The following is a 14,328-nucleotide window of genomic DNA, read 5'->3' as shown; positions in this document are numbered from 1 at the left end:
GCAGTACCTGAGAGTTCCGCAACTAATGCCAAACCACTCACGATCTTGACCAGCAAGGGGAAGCCATGGAAGTGGGGAGAAAAAAGCAGCAGGCATTCGAGACCCTCCGACGAGGCCTGATCTCGGCACCCGTGCTGGGATATCCCAACCCAAAGAATAAATATATTCTGCACACCGATGCCAGTACTGTGGGAGTGGGGGCCATCCTGTCTCAGAACCAGGGAGGAAGGGAGACCGTGGCGGCCAACTACAGCAAGACTCTCAGCCCAGCAGAACAAAACTACTGTGTGACGCGCAGGGAGCTCCTGGCAGTAGTAAAGGCCGTCAAACACTTCCGGCCCTACCTGTATGGACAACAGTTCGTGCTCCGCACGGACCATGCCTCCCTGAGGTGGTTGTGTAGGAGAAGGGAGCCGTCAGCTCAAGTGGCTCGGTGGCTGGAGATTCTGTCAGAATCTACATGCAATTCTACACCATCCGCAAAACAGAATGCAATTGAATACTTGGTAGAACCTAGTATTTTATGATGACATATACGTTATTAAAATTGCTGAACCATTAGGTTTATGAAATAGAGTTCGGTACTAAATATTCGGGATAAAACTTTACATCAATTTATGCCCTAAAGTTACACAAAACTGCAGCAGAATGGAGACTTACTGTCCCCCCCACCACGATGAATAACAACTTTAGCATGTCTCAAGTTGGAAGAGTTGTTACTATACTATGGAGTTCGGCTTTATTAATATTCTCAAAGAGAATATTTTTGTTGTTACTAATATTAGTAATATGTAGAAAACCATCAAAAATTCCATGATCACTTTTGATGGTTCGCAGATCTACGATTTGTAAAACATCAATAGCTTTTTTAAAATTTGTATTTTAAATTTAAATTTGTAATTTAAATTTTAAATTTGTGAAATTTGTATTTTACAAGTTGTAATTTAAATTTTAAATTTGTATTTTAAATTTAAATTTGTAATTTAAATTTTAAATTTGTAAAATCAATATGTTTATTTGATTATCAGACCCTCCAACATATTAAATTAGTTAGTAATTTTTCAGAAGGCATTTTTTTCTGTTATTATTGTATTAATTCTAATGCATTTTTAATATTAATAAACATATATAAGCATAAATTTTAGTGAAATATCTCAAGATGAGAAAGACACAATGGCAAGCTACACGAGTGAGCAGAGTACAAAGGGTGAGGGTACACAAACCAATCCAGAAAAGGTGGAAATTGGCCACCAAATGGGCAATTGTGCGCCTGAAGTGAGCATTGGTATGTAGAGAAAGCTAATACAGTGCACCTTCAGGAAACAATGACCTTGGTATACGATTTTTTCACCTTACGAAGTTGAACATGGTGACAGTTTTACCTCTCCATACAAATTTTATTTCACCATACGAATTCAAGAAAAGTTTCGCCAAAGTTCAATTTTGCCAGTCGGTGTGCTTATTACATACATAGAAATAACAAAGACGCCAAAATGTTGTATGAGTTTCAACGTTCGGAAATGACACGATGACCAATTAATTAATTTCAGGTAAAAATTCCATGTGAGAAATTTTGTGAAATTACATAATCGAGAGCAAATATTCATTTTTAGCATTATAGTCATATTTACTATTAACAAACCTTTATTCAGCATACGTATACAACTAAAGTATCTATATTTAATTCGTATGGAATTTGCGACGGATACAAACGTTACATGTCAAAAGATGAGATTTCCATTACGCGTACGTGTATGCTAATAAATGTATTCTACAAAATTGGTTTGTTGTTCATACCGTCATATTTTATCATTTATTTTGGACAATGGGGTTTTGATTCATTTCATCATTTTTTAAAGTTATGATACGGTGACTGAACCGGCAGTTGCTTTGCATAATCGGATATGCAGGTGCACACGATTGCAGTTTGCACCACTTATGACTCCCTTTGGTTTCATTAAACAATTATGTGTACATCTAAAACTCAAAAACTGATGATGTCATGCGTCACATTGGATGCCATTTTTAACAGCTAATGAACTCTTGTGTCATCATCATCATCATGAGTCGGAACATTCTGGAAGCTAGCAGTATGGTCTTACGTTGTTCTCAGTAATGCCCTTAGAGTTGCTCTATCATGGATAAAATCTGCTCTCAAATTCACTATCGATAATCTGCTCACTTATGCTATACAGTATATGGGCTACATTTCTAGAATATTCTCTACTTCGGTAGGATGAAAAGTAGGAATGAAAAACACCCTTTAACTTGTTGTAATTTTGCAGTAATTAAGGACTGCTATCCGAGTGAAAGTGATGAAAGATAGATTAGACACAGACACTTTAAACCGAACATTGTTGCTGATACCAATTCATACTGCTATAGTTATTGTACAGTCATTAAATTAATACATTAAGTCGAGTCTTTTCTTTTAGAAGGACCAAAGATTAGGCAATTTACATGTATTTTACTGTTCGTAAGACGTATAACCACGATAAAGTAAACATTCCCGGAATGGATTGACTACGTTGTGGGAGCGTCTACTGCAATGCTTCACTCATTACAAAGTTTATGCCTATGAATTTGTTATAGTTGCCTCTGGAGCCAATGGTTACAATATTACAAACAAGCCATGGACATATTGTGTGCCTCGCAGAATCGTTAGAAAATCTTCAAAGCCCTCAGTAGTGAAACAGGAAGAGAAACCAGTGAGGTGAGGATTAAATTTATTATTAGCTTGGAAAATAATTATAGCAAAATCGAAGTCAGCTGTGAAATGCTAACCTTCGCTGGAGGTCAAGGTTCGCTGGAACCTAATTGTTCTCATAATCAGATTTATTTTGAAACCAAAGAAAACTAGAAAACAAATACAAGCAGAACTGTTTGTACAGTAAGTGCATATTTTAATTTGTAGCATCTATAAAGCATCTTATAGGCAAATAAGAACATAGCAACGAAGCAACCAGATAAACATATGTTTTACCTGTAGTCTATTAGCTCTAGCCTAGTAATAGTTTGTTTCACAGTACATTAGTGTATACTATTTGACTCATATTTCGTAATTGTCTGTTGGTTTTTCTTGTATAATAGTTGGAGTAGATATTATCAATAATAACTGTGAATAGTATCCATATACATTGTTATTAATAATTTATTTGGAGCTTGTGCAATGGCAAATGATTTAACAATTTTATAGAATGTTGACTTTTATCCGTAACAGTTTGTCATATGTTTATGACATAGTTGTCATCTTTATAACAAGTTTTCATAAAAATTCATAGAAATTCATACATTTTCTTTAAAATGGATTAACTTGATTGGGTCAGAAAACTGATAGAAAGGTTCAGTTGTTTAGAGGAGCCCGAACAGTTTTTGCATTTCATCTGGCAGTTGATTGGTTGGAAGTTTTACACCATTTAAATTTTGAAGGCCTAGAAAAGTCGTGAAAGGCGATGAGAGGAGACGGCGAGGGAAAAAAGATGATGGCTGGGATGAGGTCCTGCGGCTATTGAATGAGGAGACGTAAGTATATTTCTGCCTCATAGGAGTTATATTGTTATACGTCTTTATGAATTGTTCATTTCCAAAGAGTGAAAGTTATAAACACAAGGTTGAAACAGATGTGTTATTATGAGTTAAAGATTTTAAGAAATAATATGAGGCTTTTTGATAATGCTTTAGGGCACTTTCTCTTAAACCTATTATTTAAGTTTTTTTTCCTCTTTATTGGTCTAGTGATCATGTTGGCTATTTAGTAGGCAGTTTAACACATATAAATAATAATTATAATAATGATACATGGAGCTATATTGCTCAAAATGAAATAAATTTACAATTATTGGTTTTAACAATATTCACTAATATGTCAGCTGCCACCATGTGAAATCCCAAGTGATTCTTTACTTATATTTAATACAGCATGCATACATGTATACAGACACGTGCATAAGCTCATACATAATAATTGCTTATAATAATTTAAAATGAGGTATAAATTATATATATATATATATATATCCTAATATATCTAGTGGAAATCTTCTGACTAAAAAGTGCTCAATGCCATAAAGGCAGTGCATATAGAATAATTTAAAATAATTTAAAAGAAGATAAAAATTTTGACTATTATATTTACACTACTAATAGTTTCGTGTTAAAAACACTCATCAGGACCTGATGAGTGTTTTTAACACGAAACTATTAGTAGTGTAAATATAATAGTCAAAATTTTTATCTTCTTTTAAATTATTTTAAATTATTCTATATATATATATCTATATTTATATATCTATACATACACATGTACATATAAATATAAAATAATATATATATTTATATATATACATGTATATATAAATATATATACATGTATATGTTATAGGTATATATATATAACATTCTAACAAATGACACCACAATCATACAAGAAACATAATCTTACAGCAGCCAGCAGTAACTGCTGGTAGTTACTGCTACCAGCAGTACGACAGTTGACACTCCCATTCTCCAAACCAATACAAAACCTCCAGTTCCATCTTCTTCAAGATCTTCTTGTCTTGAGTGTGCCAGTCATCAGACAGCGGTGTGGTGAGGAAAGGTGTAGAAATTTCTGATGATACCGCTGAAGATTCCAAACCCTAACAACATGGGTGTTCCCACGAGCGCAGTCGCCACTTTTGATATTCTACTGAACTCAAACAGCTATCAGTAAAGTGTGATATCTGACAAGGGCAGTGAACATTCTTGATCTTATTCTCATCGTCGTCCATCCGTTCTTGCAAACAACCTTTATTATGTTTGCCATTTCATATTTGTGATATTTTGTGTTCTATGTTTGTAAATAATCAGTTGTTGCTAACACCCTGTTTATTGTGTTTTCCATCTTTTTGTTATACATGTAGATAGCCTAAGCGACAGGCTTTAATATCACATGATTTTACCTTTCATTACAAACTGTTTTGCCCTCCCTTCAGTGTCTGCATTCTAACAATTGCCACCACAATCATACAAAAAAACAACATTACAGTCGGCACAGCGAAGTTAATGCGGTAGTGAAAGTTGGTGTATCATAAATTGCAAGAAATATTTATTTATCATACATTTTATTCAATTTAAAAGTACATATGCAAACAAGCGAATGGGTGTTTTATAATAATGTCTTCTAACATGTTTTAATAACGTAACTCTAAATAGTTTTTATTCTTCAAACAAATTAAAGTTATTTACACTAGTGAATTATAATGCTTTCAGTAATGAATACTTTGTATTTAATATAATTGCTCAAACTGCTCAAATACTGGTAAATTGAGAGATCTTAATTTAATCACCAACCATATACTAGATTTCCAAGAAAACCTTAAAATAAATAATCATAATTTGGTGTCAAAACAGAATAAACTAATACAAAATATTAAATCTAACGTCATTTAAAAGGATATATAAGTAAAGGACAATTAGTGAAATAAAATGTTTGACTTAATGTAAAATATGGCTCAGGTGTTACAAATATAATTATACAGTAACTCGACAACATAATTCAGACCTCAACTATTACGTATAATCTTTTATACAACAAAGAATATTGTACAATGTTGAGTATTTTAAAACAAAATAAGAATGATTAAATTAAATACCAAATTGAAGTAATAAGCAATAGCATAATATTCTTAGGTATTTAATAATTATTTGGTTACTATTATCGCATATGTTATTAAAATTACGTATGCTATAATCACAATAAACAGATTCCAGACGATTACAAATAAACAGAAGAATAGAGCAACTCCAAATATAAAGGTGAAACTACTGAATGAATAACCTTGTATTACTACTGTTACATTTTCTGTTATTGTAAATATATCAAATAAGGAACAGAGAGAGAGAGAGCAAATCCTAAACCGTAAGTGAGAAATTATTAAATTAGCATGTCTATGATCTGGACTGTAGTGCACAGACATAAGCAGTGCTGTAACATCATCAGGTCTCTAAGATTCTTTCAGGTTTGAGTTATATCTACGTCTGTAGATAGCCACACCCACGATTGCACAGCATAAGACTACCGCCTACAATTCAAAACAGGACATACTTGTTACACAACTGTAATGTAGCTTGTCATTAGCAGCTTGTACACTGCAATGTTGAAAAGATGCTACAGTTTAATACACAGGCTAATCTGACATCCTAATATGAACATGTTTGCTAGTAATTGTGAGAGTTATGATTGTGTGTTTACCGCTTTAGGTGTCTGCAAAAAGGATAGAAGGAATGCTGTACATATATAATGCTAAACTCTACCGCAGAATGCTAAAAACAAAGATGAGATAACCCCCTGTCTTGTTATTGGGTATCTGCATTTCACCTAGACAACTCCAGTCCTGTAACTGGGTGGCTGTGCATGTGGTGTGTAGAGGGGGCAAATCCAAATTGGATGCCAGGATACAGAGGATAACCTATTGTGTGAAGGCCACGTTCTGTAGAGCGCTAGGTGATAGCTGCTCCCCGTATAATCAGTACATCGCAAGCTCGTATTGGGTGAGCGCTCTGACACTATATACATGTACTGGCAAAATATTTCAGTAGACTGCATATTTGGAGTTGTTCTACAGTATGAAAGACAACTATCGATAAACATCTTGCTGTACATGAATCTGTTCCCGTGGACGGGTAATGCGGCTAGCGGTTTGGGGCCATAGCGTCACTCGGGGATGCGCAGGAGACCTTTTTTGCCCCGAGTGCAGCGAGAGTATCTAGGTGCGGCTTTCTGGATGAATGAGTTAGTGAGTGCGAGGCAATTGATTGTGAGGCGGGTGCGGGCCGATTGATTGCGAGTGCGAAGCGATTGATTGCGAGGCGAGTGCAAGAGCGCGATGGTCAACTGTTCGGCGAGTAAAGACTGGTAAGCCAAGGCGGGGGCTCGGCAGCAGAAGTGCGCGATCGTCAACTGCAAATATAGACGAGTATGAACGGATACACAAATCTGAACACATAAATCTAGAATATTTACTAGATTTTACACGCATCAAACTGTAAAACACATTGCAGATTGTCATTGTTCTCCCCAAAATTATTGAAATGTATATGTGTATATTCAGGGCAATAATTTCAGTAGACAATTTACATAATAATAAATCAGGGCAACAATTTTAGCACACTGCATATTTGGAGTTGTTTTATAGTATGAAAGACAACTCTCAATAAACCTTATGCTGCACGCGAATCTGTTCCTGTAGGCGGGTAATGCAGCTAGCGGTTTAGGGCCGTGGCGTCAATCGGGGATGCGCGGGAGACCTTTTTCCCCCTGAGTGCAGCGAGAGTCTCCGGGTGTGGCTTTCTGGATGAATGAGTTGGCGAGTGCTAGGCCATTGATTGCAAAGCGATTGAATATTAGGCGATTGATTGCGAGGAGATGGCAGGAGATGAAGTGTTCTTCAACGTTTCCAATAACGCTTGATAGCGTTATTGGAGTGATGAAGCCAAAACGCTTTGTTGTTCGATTCTCATGGGAATCGTCATTTAATTCTCACGACAATTCCATACGCTGAATGTCAAGAGAACAATCATACTGATTAATCATGGTGATCTTTTACAGAGTACACCACTATTAAGCGTACTAATATTCAATAAATATACAGTATATGAATATACATGTATAGAAATAACCATTCAGAATATAAGAGAACAGAAAAAAGCTGCAGAACTTGTAAATAAACAGTACTAAGATGTGACCTACCTGCGTATCCATGGTAGCAGTTGCATGAGTGGTTGAGATTTGACTTACCTGCGTATCCATGGTAGTAGTTGCATGAGTGGTTAAGATTTGACATACCTGCGTATCCATAGTAGCAGTTCCATGAGTGGTTAAGATGACCATCTACACAGATTCCATAGTTACAATTGACCGTTAAGCAATCATCAATGCTCTGGCTACGGTCAACACCCTGAAAAATATGATGAAGCATTTTGAGGAAAAAGAATGTAAGTTTAATCCATTACGTAAAATGCTATGTAATACCATGATAGACCGATGTGGGTGTTTTAGGATACTGATGTTTAGTAGAAGAGTTATGCTGACTTTCAGTGATTGCACAAACTAGTTTACATTTTCGTCATATATGCACATACGTATACACACACGTGCGTACCCGCACACGCATATCAGTATGCAAAGCTTTAAAAATATACACTGGTTTCAAACAAGAACACTATATAGTAATTTTATAGTAATTTTTATAATGCATCACATATTTCATGGCTTAAAGGTTTTCCGTTATAATTCATGCTTGCTCCGGAACTCGTACAAATGAGCAAATGTTAGTCTCAGTAAAGGCTTTCAAATTTAGATATGATCCTTAAAGGTTGACTTGCAACAAAATTCACATTACAGTTATTTGGTATCAAAAGATTCACCATGTCTTACTCTGTTGTGTAGTAAGTGCTAAATATGTGGAAATGTGATTACAAGCTCTTGAAAGCTCAAAAACGAAAAGCCCCAATAGATTGGAATTTCTTTATTTCGATGACGTAACCACAAAATTTGGTTATCGTCTTGTCACGTATATTCTCACATGAATTGAAAATCCAATAAAAAGCTCAATATAAAACTTATCGTAGCACTAGTTTATGACAAACGCTTCGGGTTTCACCGAAGACCCCGTATCAAACATAGATGCTCGCTACTTTAAAGTTTTGTTTCGGTTTAGTCCAATTGGCAAGTCGTAATCTAATCATGTGATCCAATACTTGGCAAATAATTTTTGCAGCACTTTTCAATTATCCCAGGTGACAAACAGGCTCGTCATGATTATCGGACAATGATACGTACTCCTTCAAGCAAAGGCTAAAAAATTATACAAATTTTTTTAGGAAGTTATAAGATAACACTGCTAAAAGTGACAGCATTAAAATGACAATAAAACAGACGCGTAAGAACAATAGGCATGGTTTTATTGAACGCGTGAAGTATATTTGTGAACTATTTCGACAAATATGATTGCATTAAAGTGTAAACAGAAACCATCTAACACAGCTACGTCACATTTGAGCGGTTTTGGACAGAGAATCCAAACTACGCTGGTCTCGTGTGGATGCGATTAACTGTTCGTTTTTGAGCTTTCAAGAGCTTGTAATCACATTCCAACATATTTTGCACCTACAACACAACAGAGTAAAACATGGTGAATCTTTTCATATCAAATAACGTCATGTGAATTTTGTTGCAAGTCAATCTTTAAATAAAGTGAGCAATTGTAGGACATTTTTTTGTGTCAAATCCTTTGTTCGCTGACCTGACTTATCAGTGTGACATAAAATATGAAAAATACTAGTGTATGCTGCAAGTGATAACTCATTATTCCAACACATTTTCAGGTCTAGTAAAATCCGTTTACTTTTATTACCTTTTTTACACGTCGACAATTTTTCTTACCGTTGTTTTAGAAGATGAAATGAGTTGATTTTTTGTGTAGGATTTCCTTGATTCACCCGTCCTGAAAAAGTTTATATGCTTCCAGAGACTTGTAACTTCGAAGTTCATCTGTCGTATAATAAGACTTCCTAAATATTAAAAACTCCACTAAATCAACGGTGGTTATATGAGGCCGGGACTCTTTGTCGTTGTTTAAGTCCTTCTTCGCAATGAAATACGGATCCAATCCGCTTATGTCACTGGTTTTTCCAGCATAGCGATACTGAACACTAGCTTGTAGAAAATCCCAATATAAACTCGACATGATACTAGAAATAATATTAAAACGTGAATGAGAATATGCAAAATGAATGAGAATGTCGCAAGCTAGTTCATAAATATGGCGGCATTTCCGCGATCAACCGCATATGTGCACAAATCGATGACATAAAAAAAAACGAAGGATATTCAAATTAAAAACAGAAAATTTGCTTGATTCTGGAGGCTGAAGAAATTGGTAACGTTTTTCATAAGTAAAAGCTAGTTCCCATGAGAAAAGTTTGGCGCTCTCGGCATGCGGTATATGCGGTATAGTAACTTTTCTTTCCCGTCATAAATGCCTATTTTTTTCTTTTACCGCTTTAGTCGAGCGGGCATGCAAAACGTTTTGCTCGCCCACCCGCTCGGCAGGGGGGGACAACTCTGCAAAAAGTACAGTTTGTCAAGACAGGCGGGTGCGTATGCCGGACTAGATCAACCCACGAACACATTCCTTTTTCATCTCCACGCTATGAGTACTCGATTGAGAAAAAAATAAATAACGATCGTTTATTGAGAATACATATAGCTGTTATGTGTGGTTGTGGAGAAATTATGTTATGCATAACTAATCCGGGTCCACACACAACATAACAACACGGTCGCAGCAGAAGAGAGAGCAAGAAGGCTCTCGGAAAGAGAGAGGAATAGAGATACTGAGTCATTGGAGCTGGTCTCTTTTGTAGATGTCTGGCATGGCTAGCCTGTGGGTATAGGTTGTTGTTTTGTCAGAAGTATGAAGATATATTGTTTGCGTAAATCTTCAGCTGATGCACGTGATGTTAACATGTAGGGTGTAGCAGCTCATGACTTACTTCTGGTATCTAGGTCATGTTTGACAGGAGTGGCAGATCTGTATGTGACTCATTTGATTCGTCTAAAAAGTTTCTCTGATGGTTTCTTAGTGATGGTGGTTAGGTTTAATTGCTTCGACTTCCTTTTGGCATGTTTTCTATCTGGTGTTGACACACTTTCTATATGATTGACTACTCGAATTTTGAAGTTTTTAATTTACTTTTGACATTTTCTAATTATTGTATCTTTTGATGTATTTGGGTGTCTTGCTGCTTTTACGTATTATATGTTTATCCTGTGGTCTGGCTGCATTACCTATCGGTATGTCGTTTTCACAGTACATCAATGCATCAGTGCATCACCTTCATTAATGTATTAATTTTCAACCTGAGATGAGGCCATATGTGCTGGAATATCTAAAAGCCAAGTTCAAAAATGTCCTTCCTGACAGATTTAATAGAAGATATCGGCCTACAGATCGTGACATTGCCAATCACATGCATTATGCATTCTCTTCCAACTATGTATATTCCATTGTGAGCAGGCCTGGGACAGACAGTTGAAAAGAAGAGAAATTGAGAGCATACTCACTAAGGAAAATTGCAGATTCTAGGTTTGTCTCTTTAAGTCCTATATACTGTTGTGGAAGTCAGCGCTGACTGCAAGTCTAGCTACTTGCAAGTGGGTTCTGCGTACAAGCTGTTTTATACCGAATGAGTAATAGCTTTCATGCACAACTGTAATTGTTGCAAGCAAGGTGAATGGTTGCAAGCAAGGTGTCTGTTGAATAATGGCTCTTTATTTACACAAGCTCTATAAGCATGAAAAGACAGAGCAATTAAATTCAATACAATCAAGCGTATTGCTGATTTGAGTTCACAAATAATAAATACTCAAACAGTTACTCTTGTAAATGTAAGAATGTTAAGATTTATATGTATACACAAAGCTTCACAGAAATAAGTTAATGTTACCATGCTGTTTTTAATGATTCATGACTCTTTGTATTCACTTTGAGAATACAAAGAGTCATGAATCATTGACTCTTTGTATTCTCAAAGATTGTGCGCTATTCGCCATATGGACTAAACTGTTTATATTTACTCCATTCATCGTTTGTAAAATTTTATTTGTATTTGAAATATTTCATTTGTTCACTCAAGTTTTTTAAACAATTATAATATATCTGTACATGAAATAAAATATAGAATTTAATCATGTTTGCTGCAGCGATATCAAGGAGTTGTTGTCGATGAAAGGGGTCTGGGTTGACTGGTTGCTTCTCTGTCAATATTCCTGCCTTGATGAATATTACTACTTGTCTCTAGTTTTAGTAATCGGAGTAGGTTGTTCCATTCTCAATCTGTAGTAAACACAAAAAAGAAAAATATTAACAAGTGTTAAGGAAGTACAAAAACAATAGCTGAAGTATTTAATGAAAACGATCAGTTTTTAAATAAAAGAATTAACTAATGCAGTTGATTATGGAAAAACGTATCTGTAGTGCAAATCAAATACATACTATAATGTCCAGATCAGAATCATGATCGTCCTCAACTTCGGTATTAAAGATTGATAGAGTTGATTTCAATATGAAAAGACTGGGAGAGGTTTTTTGCGATGACAAAGCCATGCCGAATAACTTGTGAAAACCTTGAATAATTTTGTAAAGTTTGATGCAATGGCAATAAAACTCAAAAGCCCGGCAATGATTTTAAAGAAGTTTTGGAACTCGGCTACGTTTAGTACTTCTGCTTAGCGACTATTTTTGCGATGACGCCATTCTGCATATCTTGTGACAACGTTGAATAATTTTGTAAAGAAATGTGATGCATTGGCAATGGTGTTAGCTCAAAGCCCAGGCAATGAAATCGAAATGGCCAATTTTTATAACCAACGAATATTTTCATCCTGTAGGGTATAAATAGTTATTCACATACATAAATAAATAGTTATCTATATAAGACAATAGACGTATTTAAAGTAGGAGTCGTCGTCTTTCCAATAATCCTGACTGCTAATAGGGGATTACTTTGCGCCGAAGAAAAATTTCCTAATTTTTCCTGCTAACTTTTATTTATAGAATAACATAAGAAGCTCATCAATTTTTCAGACAAATCTCTACATCATACCGAGACGGTAGCTATGAAAGTTGAGGTACCTGAGGCTGATGGTGGGGGTACTGCGGGTGCCGGGAATGCTGCTGTTGAGACTGATGGAGCGCCTGTAGCCTCATAGGGGAGAGTGGGTAAGAGGACTTGAGAGGACTTGTTAACTGTTGAGGTTCCATAGACGGGTAGTTCTGGTCACTCTGTAGATAACTGTAATAACGACTAAATAGTGTGAGCCGGCAACTCCTCCAAGATGAAGTATGTCCGCTAAATATTCTTTTTAGGAATTGAACCCAACCTGTTGTTTGCAGGTTCGCCATTCTAAAACACGAGGCTACAACTCCATATAGTACATGAATGTTTACAGCTTTAACATTACTATTTTAAATATTAATATTCGAACATTACCCATGTCTTAAGTCTTTCAGTAATGCAGACAAACCTCTGTTCACGATTGCCCAAATGTAAAAAAATTGTTTCAGGTATCTGAATATAAATTAGTACATGAATTTTTACAGCTCTAATAAAATGTTAACTCTAGCTGCAACCATGCAGTATGAAGAATCCTTACAAATCTAACCTGGGATCTTATGGCATAGGCATTGAGAGGGGGTTGCTAAGCGAACAGGTTGTCATATTGAGGAGGGATTTCTGAGGCAAACTCTGCAGGAGATTCCCTTGAGCTCGTCTCTGGAGTCACCGTATCTATGGTAACAGAATAGAAATATGCAAACTTCCTCATCGAATTGCGCTGTAACTAACACTCATCACAGCTAAGTTGTCTAAACTTACCAATAAATGGCAGAGATTAGTCAACCAATTAAGTACCAGCTTAAAAATTGACACCGACCAATTAAAATACAAGTTTTAAGAGTTAGAATTGGGTATGTATATTACGTGGATGAATGAAAATATGACACGTGAGAATAACTCCAAGCATTTAAATTACGATATTATAAAACTCTGTTCTTGTGATCTTGAAACTATAGCGGTGAAGGAAAGCAACTCAAAAAAGGTCGTTTTGCACTAGAACCCATGGCGTTCAGTTGGCCAAACCGACACTTTCACTGCACCCCTCAACGGCACGAATGATCTTTGGATTATGCTCCGTGACATTCACAAATTCTCACATGATGGAAGGTTATAAAAGCAGACTCAGTACAGCGTATTTAATGTCAAAAAGGAGGTCAATTTCAAGCAAGGTCAGGGTCAATTAGCAATCTCAGCACATTTGTTTTCCGTATAAAAGTATCCTTGTCTGTCTGTCTGAAAACATCCCCAGGCATTCACCTAGTACTAATATAAACATCAGGTTATAGAGTGAACTGTATGCACCTCTGTATAAGGCTGCCCTAGAAGAGTCTCCACATAGCCAGATACTGCCGACAGCGTCGGCTGAGTCAGCTCCGAGACTTCTTTCGTATTGGAAGACTTCTTACTTTTTTAAGCTTTTGTTTACTGCCTTGATTATAGCCAGCCGCTCCTCGGGGAGAGTCGACCCAGCCTTTAAAGCAGACATAAAGTTAACAGGACTCAGGCTATGCACAGTTAAAAAGACAGTTTATTAGAAATTGAACTAAAACAAGGAAAATGCAAAGCAAGGCTAATATTTTTACACTAGACACAAATGCAGGGCTAAAGAGAGAAGGCAGCAACCTTATTCTCCTTGAGAAGGTCAGCTATTTTACGATGTTGTTTTTT

This window comes from Watersipora subatra, chromosome 6 (genome assembly GCF_963576615.1).
Source record: "Watersipora subatra chromosome 6, tzWatSuba1.1, whole genome shotgun sequence".
NCBI classification, from domain to species: domain Eukaryota; kingdom Metazoa; phylum Bryozoa; class Gymnolaemata; order Cheilostomatida; family Watersiporidae; genus Watersipora; species Watersipora subatra.
Note: the sequence above shows the minus strand (reverse complement) of the source record.